General features: G+C 42.6%; 1 long non-coding RNA gene across 1 annotated transcript; it reads left to right on the top strand.

Moving 5' to 3' along the window:
* Positions 1-7: 7 nt before the first annotated feature.
* Positions 8-5,730, top strand: LOC123031645. Its single transcript, XR_006416346.1, has 3 exons — positions 8-507; positions 4,202-4,277; positions 4,957-5,730. It is a non-coding gene; the product is annotated as an uncharacterized LOC123031645 (long non-coding RNA).
* Positions 5,731-10,777: the final 5,047 nt, after the last annotated feature.

Genomic DNA, 10,777 nt, shown 5'->3' on the forward strand with positions numbered 1-10,777 from the left:
AAGTCTCGCTGGTCATGCACGCTCCCGAAGGGGGTGGGATCCTGGAACCACTTACCTGGGAATAAACGGCACAAGCTCTTCTTCCACCGACGCGCGCGCGCGCGCACTTCTGAGTTGTCTACTATACAATCGCGCTGGGAAACTACAGTCCAAGACTCAAACTAATCGGATAGTCACGGTTGCGGCTGCTCCCCCCACTTTTTTTTTTTTTTTTTTGCCTTCACTCCGGAGAAATTGCGCTGGAGGAGGATCCCCATCATCACCACCCGTTTCCCCCACCCCGCAATTGCATCCCCACTCCGTGAAGCGTTTAAAAAGGAAAGAAATGTCCCCACGGGATCCAACTGAGATGTGTCTTCTTTTTTAAAGCCCCAAGGGCGAGAGGTCAGCCTGAGTGCACGCCATCGAACTCACTGGAGTTTGCTCCGGAGTAGAATCGCCTGTGATAGAGCTGCAGGTCCAGTTCTCGTGCATCAGAACAGTTCATAGGACTGGAAATCGGACTGGGTAATTAATGTAAAACTCTTTAGAGGGCTGACCTGATTAGGGCGTGGAAGATGGATGTAGTGGATGATGTTTTCACATACACCTGAGGCAGCAGGTTTTATAAACCCAGACGACACCGTATTTCTTGAGCATGAATGACAGTAATCAGCGGTGAAATGCTACACACACACAATATAGACACGTTTATATGTTTGCCTCCGTAGAAGTGGGTCCCATTAGGGTCATTGAGATCTAGTCCCAGGAAGGCCCACTGAGATCAATGAGGTTTACTCCCAGAAAGTATGTACAGGATTGAAACTAAGGGGCAATAGTATCCATGTTTAGTTGGAGATAAGTCCTACATGCTGGCTGGGACATGCTGGTAACTGTAGGACTGTTTGTTTTCTTACCTACCCTCAAGTTGACCTATGAATGAAAGCCCTCCAAAATGCCCTGTGTGACAGTTCCTTTCAGCTCTTCCAATATCAAGGCTATGGCTTCCTTTATGGATTCACTCCATCTCACATTTGGTCTTCCCTTTCATCTCCTGCCTTTCAGTTTTCTTCACTGCCTCATAGATTGTGATTGGGAATATAGTACCTTGGTCTCCTGTAAAACATCCTTGGTGATATTTCCTAGTTCCTTCATTGCTGCCCTTCCAAGTCTCAATCTTCTTCGAATTTCTTGACTGCTGTCTCCCTTTGAATTGAGGACTGAGCCAAGGCATGTGAAATCTTTCACAACTTCAGTTTCTTCATTATTAACAGTAAAATTCTGTAGTTCTTCTGTGGACATTATTTTTATTTTCTTAATATTCAGTGGCAGTCTGGCTTTTGTACTTTCTTCTTTCACTTTCATCAGGATTCCTTTCAAGTCATGCTGCTTTCTGCCAGCAGTATGGCATCATCTGCATGTCTTAAATTAGAAAAGTTTCTTCTGCCATCTTGCAGTCTAATCCAGTTTTCCTTATGAGATGTTCAGTGTACTGGTTAAAACACACCTTTGAACACCTTTGCCTATGGGAAACCATTCTGTTTCTCTGTATTCTGTCCTCAGTGTAACTTCTTTTCCATGATACAGGTTACTCATTAGGACAATCAAATACAGAAGCATCCCCATTTCTTTCAGGACCATCCGTAGCTTCTTGTGATCTGCACAGTCAAAGGCTTTGCTGAACTCTATAAAGCTTAGACTGATTTGTTTTCTGGAAGTCTTTGGGGTGGTCCAGTAGCCAATATATATTTGCAATATCATGTGACTCTTCCTCTATAGAATCCAGCTTGAACATAGGACTCCCCACCACCCACCCCAGCAAAAAATGTATTTGATTGCCCCCTAAGTATATTCCATCTACTGAGGCTCTGCACTTGTATGCAAGTTTTGATAGACAAAAGGCTTACAACTCCCAGCATGCCCCAGCCAGTATTGTTCATTAAATCTCTTCAGCATTTTAACTAATGTCATGGCCTCCTCCCAACAAATCTTGGCAATTCCAGTTATGTTCCTAACAGAACCATTCCCTGCTTTTTCAGAGGGGATTAAATTCCACCTGTTTGAGTCAATTGTATTGATATGCCCATACATCATCTGACTCCTAAAGATCACCTGACTGCTGAGACAGATTCTCTGGGTATTTGCTGCCCACTTGTGTAACCTCCTGGAAAAACCTTCTGGCAGAACAGAGCCATCTGGTCCCCAGCTACATATGGTTATTCCATAGAGGAGGAATAGGATAATTGTTAGGCCTAAACTATTCACTTTCTCCTTGCTTTCTCTTAGCTCTTCTTTAATACCACACTCCAACCAGCAGAACCTTTCTCTCTCTTCTTTCTGATTCCTTCAGTTATCCACTCTTATTCCATAACTGTAATTTCCCAATTGCTTTTTTTCATCTACGTAGAACCCCAGTACAGAAGAACTATACAAGAAAGAGCTTAAAGTCCCTGATAACCACGATGGGGTGGTCACTGACCTCGAGCCAGACATCCTGGAGTGTGAAGTCAAATGGGCCTTAGGAAGTCTGAGCAACAACAAAGCTAGTGGAGGTGACAGCATTTCAGCTGAGCTATTCAAAATCTTAAAAGACAATGCAGTAAAAGTGCTATACTCAATATGCCAGCAAATTTGGAAAACTCAGCAGTGGCCATAGGATTGGAAAAGGTCAGTTTACATTCCAATCCCAAAGAAGGGCAATGCCAAAGAATGTTCAACCTACCAACCAATCACAACAAACCATGACAAGTTCTTAAAGAGATGGGAGTACCAGACCATCTTATTTGTCCCTTGAGAAACCTCTGTGTGGGTCAAGAAGAAACAGTGAGAACTGGACATGGAACTACTGATTGGTTCAAAATTGAGAAAGGAGTACAGCAAGGCTGTATATTGTCACCCTGCCTATTTAACTTATATGTAGAGCACATCATATGAAAGGCCAGACTAGATGAATCACAAGTAGGAATTAAGATTGCTGAACAAAATATCAACCTCAGATATGCAGACAATACTACTTTAATGGCAAAAAGTGAAGAGGAACTAAAGAACCTCTTGATGAGAGTGAAAGAGGAGAGTGCAAAAGTTGGCTTGAAACTCAACATTAAGAAAACTTAAGATCATGGCATCCGGTCCTCTCACTTCCTGGCAAATAGATGGGGGGAAAATGGAGGAAGTGACAGATTTTATTTTCTTGGGCTCCAAGATCACTGCAGACAGTGACTGTAGCCAAGAAACTAAAAGATGGTTATTCCTTGGGAGGAAAGCTAAGGCAAATCTAGACAGCATTCTGAAAAGCAAAGGCATCACCTGCCAGCAAAGGTTCATATAGTTAAAGATATGGTTTTCCCAGTTGCAATATATGGCTGTGAGAGTTGGACCATAAGGAAATCTGAGCGCCAGAGAACTGATGCCTTTAAATTGTGGTGTTGGAGAATACTCCTGAGAGTCCCTTGGACTGCAAAGAAATCAAAGGAAGTCAACCTTGACTGCTCTTTAGAAGACCAGATACTGAAGATGAAACTCAAATACTTTGGCCACCTAATGGGAAAGAAGGACTCACTGGAGAAGACCCTGATGTTGGGAATGATTGAAGGCAAAAGAAGAAGGGGACGGCAGAGATTGAGGTGGCTAGATGGAGTCACTGGGGCGGTGGGTGTGGGCTTGGGTGGACTCTGAAGGATGGTGGAGGACAGGAGAGCCCGAAGGAATGTTGCCCATGAGGTTGTGAAGGGTTGGACATGACTTTGTGGATGCAAAGGTCTTCAGGGTGCTGCTCCCACCCTGCAGAGTGGCCAGATCACTGATTTTGGCTGTCCAACTCATGCCACCAGGATATCATGCATCTTGGTACTGAAAATCTCCTCTTTTCCTTGCCCCAGGAATGCCCACTAAACACTGTCTCCCTTTTGCAACCAATATGACACAGCAAGAGCAGTTCTTTCCATGTCTGCTGTGTGCAGGCAGGGTAGCATGTTCAAAGCATAGAGTCCCAACTCAAATATTTGAGGTACTCTCTGGTCTCAGAGCTGGGACTCCAAAAGATCCTGTGACCCCTCTAAAAGCTGTGCAGGGACCATAGGGCCACCTTCACAGATCCATAGAGCCATGGGGGGGGGGGCATAAGTCTATTGGGTTCAACCCCTGCTCAGCACAGGACTCCAAGTGAAAGCTCTGTTGGCAAAATACAATTTTTATTACCTTTCATCTCATTTTTTTTCTTTAGTTATCCAGAAACTATATATTTTATTGTCTCTTTCATCACCATGAATGACAAAAATGAGAACAGGCAGAAGGTAAAGGTAGGTATTGAAAGTATGGGAGGTGGGGAGAAGAAGGCTATTTTATTGGCTAATGTGCTGTCTAGACTGTTAAAGTAGCTTGTGCCGCTGTCAGAATATAGTCCTGTCTATTCTTTTATATGCTTGGCCCTTGTCCTGGTTCTACCAGTTCCCATTGCTTTAACAATGTAGGGACTATAGAGCTTATTTATCTATTTTGACATTTATAGTAATATTGATTTCTTGCTCATGCTTCAGCTGCAGTGCTCATTTCATACACTTCCCTTTTTTACTTGTTAATACACAAGTCTGCAGTAAAGCAAGTGAAAAGACTGGCTATATAAGAAGAAAAGGGGTTATGCTGCCTTAATTATTAACACATGGCTCCGATTAATGGTACCTGACAATATTTGCTGGAAAAGGAAGAGGGCACTTCTTGCAAGTGCTGCCAAGCTCTCTTAATATCACTTTACCAATTGAGAACATCGTTTCACATGCACCAAACTTATATTGAAATGGCAGTTCTCTCTCCCTGTCCTTACCTTCCCACGTGGTGTGTGCTACCTTGTCCCCTGGGGACGTGTGTCCATTGGAACAGCCAGTAGGCCAAGTGACAGAGAGACTGTTTATTCGTTAACTGGTGTGTTCTGACTGCTTTCCATTGCTCCCAAGTACTTTCTGGTAACTTCTGTTATTTCAGCCTTGTGGTTACTGTGGATTCCTTCCCCACCAACCAGATACACCGGACTTCAACTCCCATTTGTCTTTTCCCATGGAAAGCACTCCTCGGGGGAAGACTGACCTACTCATGTTTTTGTCACCCAGTCAGGTCTGTTTGGATGGAAGTTGTAGGTAGTACAGAGCAACCAAGCAGGTAGTAACTATGTTTTGTGAAGTATATATTCATCAAGGAGACTTTGTCCTGATTTGGGTGCTACACTGTGGCTCATCAGGGGTTATTTAAGATTAAGCTTAGTTAACCATGAGAAGCCCTGGTGTCCACAATTGCCATGTTGCATATCTAATCTGCATTCAGGGGTTCTGATCTTACAGTATGTGAACACAGTGAGTGAGTGTTAGACCATGGATTATGCAAGCGTTAAGCAGACCATGAGTTATGCAAAGGTTGTTTAAGGTGAGAAAGCACCAAAAAAAAAAAAAAAAGTGTTTGGGGGATGAAAGGCAAGTTCAAAAGAATGGAGTGTGATCCCTGAGAAATCTCAGAAGGCCATTCTGGGGCTGGAAGGGCCAAATTTGGATGCTGGAACAGACATTTTCTACCCCTGGTGCTGCTAAGTAGGAAACAATTGACTGAGAAAAGTCCTCTATATGCACTGTAGAAAACTGGCTGCATTTTACTTTTACCATGAATGACTTAGGAGTTCTAAGCATTAATTGGAAGTTGTGAATTAAGTAAGCATTCCCCTTGAAAAAGAGACACTCCCAAAAAGTATGGGAAAAGATACATGTTGATAAAGCCATCTCCTGTGGGGTGGGGGGGGGCAGGGTCTGGTTTTGGCTTTTACAGCTTTTTCCAAAATCCCTTTTGTTGTGGTGGCTGCACGAGGCAACCTGTCAGATTTTGATCTACTCCACATGAAACCAAATATCTCAAAAAGAGTCAGGCCTAATAGAACTGAATGATTGCATCTGAAATGGATATATTAGAATTGGACATTTTCTAAAAATATATGTAACTACTTGGAAAGAATAAGAGGCAAGGAAGATTAACAGTACAAACACAATTACTCAGAAGTAAGTCTCAGTACACGCAATTAGATTTACTCTCATAGAAATATGTACATGAAATCTTATGCACACGTACTTGTCAGGAAGTTCAGTTGAAAAGAATACTACTTCTAGTTTAATACATAACATTTCTGTCTTAGGTTGCAGTCCTTTGAAAACTTACTTGGGAATAAATCCTATAGCTCCTCAGGTAAGAATGCAAGTATATAGAATTGTGTTGTAATTCTGTTAAACTAGAAAACAGTTTGAGAAAAGCAAGATTGGACTTCAGTGACACATAGCGCTCGCTCATTTGTGCTGTGTGTACATGTGTGTGTGTTTGTGTGAACATAATCAAGGGAAATCTGTCAGCATCAGGCTAGTTATGCTCTGTTAAACCAGTGTGTTCTCTGTCCAACTCCCTCAGGTTAGATTGACACTGGAGGCCCTAGAATTAGAACCGTACCATCTTGTGTTTTGATCTCCTTTACTGAGAATGTGGAGGGGTTAATTGTGTTGCGGTCAAGCGTGATCTCCCATTTGCTGAAGATATGGATGATTAACAGCTGTTACAAATTGAACTCTGCTCAAGACATCATGTGCTAGGTAAATAACATAGCCGCTTGTACCAACGAATAACCCTTTCCTTGTTTTCTTCCTCAGGCTGCACAATCTGGGATCTCTCCATCCATCATCTGCATCCATCACTTTCCTGAGAGTGATGGAAACCAGTCACTGGATGGCCGATCATGAATTAGAGTCACCCACTGACCAGGGCGAAACAGGATTCTTGTATCTTGAATGCAAGTTTTGTATGTAGTCTGCAGCTGAAGTTTTTTTGGGACTGCACAGGGATGACCATGAAAACATGCCAATGTTCATCTATTACGCTACTCTAATGAGAAAAGCAGGGGAGAGAGCAGCATGCATTTCATTAAATCCATTCTGTGTGTGTTTGTGGATTTTCAGGTGGTTTTTGTTCTGTCTTCTGCTCGTTGGCAGAATTCAATTTTTTCTACAAGAATTTCATCAGTTTTACAAGTGTGCAAGTTGGCAGAAGTTCACATAATCTGAGACATACTAATTAATGCACATTAGTGTAAATGCCTATTTGCAATCAACAAGATTGCACAAATGCATCCCCCTACAAACACAAATAAAAAACCAATCTGCAAATCTACACATTTGTTTAAAAAAAGCTGGTTGTTGAAAACCCCACAATTCAGATTCACAGAAACCTGAGCTCATTTGAATCCATCAAGGATTTCTTTGACATCCCTGGCAGATGCCTTTCAATAATGGCAATCCTGAAAGTATGTAGGATTGGAAACAAGAGGGCAAGAGCCATTCAACTGAAAAGCAAAAGGCAGACTTCTTGCTAACATATTAAAAGCACATGGGTGCTCGTGCGTAAAAATAAGACCAACAATAACAGTTTATCTGAGGAAGAGGATGGAGCTGTAATCAGTGCTGCTTTCTACTCTTCCCTTCTATCCCTGCCAGCAATCCCAGAGGAGAAAGGAGGAAGACAGCTGTGAGATCTCTAACCCCGTGGGAATTTCCCACCAACTCTGAACTCTATTTGCCAGACTGCTCTGTAGCCTTGGGGTGTAAAAAAGCTCTCATTGTTTTTAATTTTTAATTCATTGTTCCATTATATCACATTTTTCCCATCTTGCATGGAGCTGGAGCAGTTCACATAGTTTTCCTCCTCTCCATTTTATCCTCATAACAACCTTGTGAGGTAGGATAGGCTGAGAGTCTGTGACTGGTCCAAGTCACCCACTGAGCTCCATCGCTGAGAGGCGACTAGAATGTAGCTCTCAATTCTCTTGTCTAGCACTCTAATGCTGGGTTTTGGTGTGTGTAGATAGGTCAGAGCAAGGAGTTAGTGTTGGAGATTAGTGGGGAAAAGTAGGATCCTTCATACCCTTTCCTGTGGGTTTTCCACGGCTTTGGCTTGTCTGCTAGATAGGCTACCTCTGACCCAGCAAAACTCTTCCTATCATGATTCTCCCAGGAAAAGGAGTGACCGTTTCAGATTTCTAGCTGTTAAAACACCATTTGGACATTATTCCAAGCACATCAGTATGCAAGTAAGTGTAATGCCATTTTGGAATCAACACTAAAGGAGTGACACAACATTAAAAATAATTGCATTTTCTTTTTTTACAGTATCGTTCTTTGATTCTGCTTCAGGTGAGTGCTACAGTTATGTAAGAGCGGTGTTCAAGCTGTGCCTCTGCTCAGCACAGGATCAGGATGGAAAGCAATATGATGAGACAGGATGTGTCAGGAAGCCCAGTATAATAGTACATTGACTGATTTTTATTATGTCCCATTTTTATGTTTGCCAGTGATTCACTTCCTGTGAGCAAGGTGTCTTCAAGGCTACATGTTGCATTGACAATTAACCCAACAGAATTGCTGTCCAGTGTACTGCTATTTTATTGGTGTCCCTCTTGATTTCACAATAGGATAGACAGAAACAAATGGGCATGGTTTTTTTTACACTAACTAAATAAAGGGCTCCCAGTTAATTAATTGCATTATTATTATAAGATGCATATTGCCGATTAATTTTTGTTGTTTATTATTACTTGATTTCTAGCCTGCCCCATTAGCCACACAGCTCCCTGAGCAGGTCAATTTTAGAGAATATATTAGTTTCAAAGTATGTATTCTCCTAAAATTGCACATTTCTGCATTCAGCATCCACTCTTGAAATCATTCTCACCAGATTGTGTGGGCTTTAATTCCCTGTAGGGTGGAACCATTGGAAACTAGATCCCACAGAATCTGGAAGGCTAGCCATTTTTCCCTGAAGGGCCACCTGTGCTTTTGCTACATGCTTGGCAGAAACTCAAAAGCTGGAATGTTCCCATCAATAAACTTAGTGCACCTGTTGAATTTCTGCCTACCATAGTACTGTTAGAGGCATGCCCACTGAGTCAGGGGAAAGGAGACAAATTAAGTGTCCTAATTCTGTCATTTGGCATGGGCAGCTGGTCCATCTATTAATGCTTAACATCATGTGATAATTAAACCAAACTGTGCCAGTGAACTCTGGCCAAATTGTGTGAGAACTGTGCTTATTCTCAGCACTGAGTCTGCTTTGTCCTGCACTATATTGAGTGGTAATAGTAACCTAGTGCATGTTTTCACTTTAAAAAAAGGGAAGATAGAATTCTTCCCAGAGTTCCAGTGGCAGCTGAATGAATAGCAAGTAAAAAAAAGAAAAAAATGAATCAGACCAAGGTGCTGTGACCTCAGTGTTTTTATGTGTAAAAGAGACATCCATAGTCATTTGACCCATGTTTTTAACATTGGCTTGGCATCCTTTGATATTGTCCATTACCAAACAGATGGTGCAATAGTTACTTTTTGAAGGACCAAGCCAGCATAATAACCACATCTGGAACTAATCTGTAGTCCCCTAACCCAATAGATCACCCAGGTTTAAGAGGGCCTTCTCATCTAAATGGCTCACACAAAACCCAGACAAATAATCCAAAACCCTTATGGCTGTCTCAAGCTGTATCTTGCAGGCCAACCGCACATTTCCTATAGAGTTGCCTTTATTTTTTTTAATTGATGCTTCCATTTTCTTTTAACATTAGTTTGTGACCCATCTAAGTTAACAAAAACAACAAGGACAAGCTGACCAAAATCACAATCCTAGGCAAGTTCAGACAGAAAGTATTTCTAAAATTCCCAGCATTCCCTAGCCACCAAGGGGCTAGCTGGGGAATCTTGGGAGACGTAGGCCCTTTTTTCCGTCTAAACTTGCATAGGATTATTTTTCAGGGTTCTTTTAGAAATAGAATTGTAATTGATTAACTGCTGATAATGCCTTTCCCTTCATCTAAAAGCAGGAATGGCAAATTTATTTATTGTTAAATGTCTATCTTAGGAGTTGAAGATAGCAAACGTGGGGATCTGAAGCAGACTGCAGGCCAGGTGATAAGGAAGCACCGACTTGCTTAGCTTCGGCAGGTTGCTGCATCGTGGTCATACGCCTAGAGACATATGTGCTGAATGTCAACCTATGGCACATGGAGAGAATTTCGGCTCAATTTTAGGTGCATTCAGGTTTTGTCCAATGGTGACTCCAGACTGTATCCATTTAGCACAGGGATAGGCCAGGTATGGCCCACAGGCTATATATGAGTCTCTGTGATTGTTGATGCAACCTGCACATGCCCCCCCCCCCCCCGTGGCTGCCATCCTATGCTGTGATAAAAGAGGTGCCTGCAGACTCTTCCCCATGTGCCCCTTTCCTCAGCAGCACTGGGATTCCACCAGCCTGCTCAACAGCTCCTTGGTGGGCTTGTGAGAGCCCGATTCTCCAGGGAAATAGGGTGGCAGGGGGATAATTCCTTGCGCACCCTTTTTCAGAATTGCCGCAATGGAGCAAAGTTAAATCTTCCATTGCAGCAATTCCTAGCAGCATTCCTGCAACAAGGGGGTTTGCAGTGATTCTCCAGGGAGATCAGTTGCAGTGGGAGTTACCCCTGCCTGCCCTTTTCCCACAGTTTGCTGAGCTCCTGCCAGCTCTCCAGAGAGTAGACATGAGAAGGAATGCTCTTACGGAATAGCTAAGCTTACTCTTTTGCAGAAGCGTGATACGAAGATGCAGGTTCCCCCTTCCCCTGCATGTAAAAGCACTCATTTCCACTGGAGGGCACCAACTCACATCCTATTGCCAGATTTGCTGGCATACTCCTCTGAAATAAACATATCTATTGGCTATTTATTTCCATTTTTGTATCAAGGCTTTGGATCACGGACCC

Source organism: Varanus komodoensis, unplaced genomic scaffold, assembly GCF_004798865.1.
Source record: "Varanus komodoensis strain SLA01 unplaced genomic scaffold, ASM479886v1 scaffold5, whole genome shotgun sequence".
Classification (NCBI taxonomy): domain Eukaryota; kingdom Metazoa; phylum Chordata; class Lepidosauria; order Squamata; family Varanidae; genus Varanus; species Varanus komodoensis.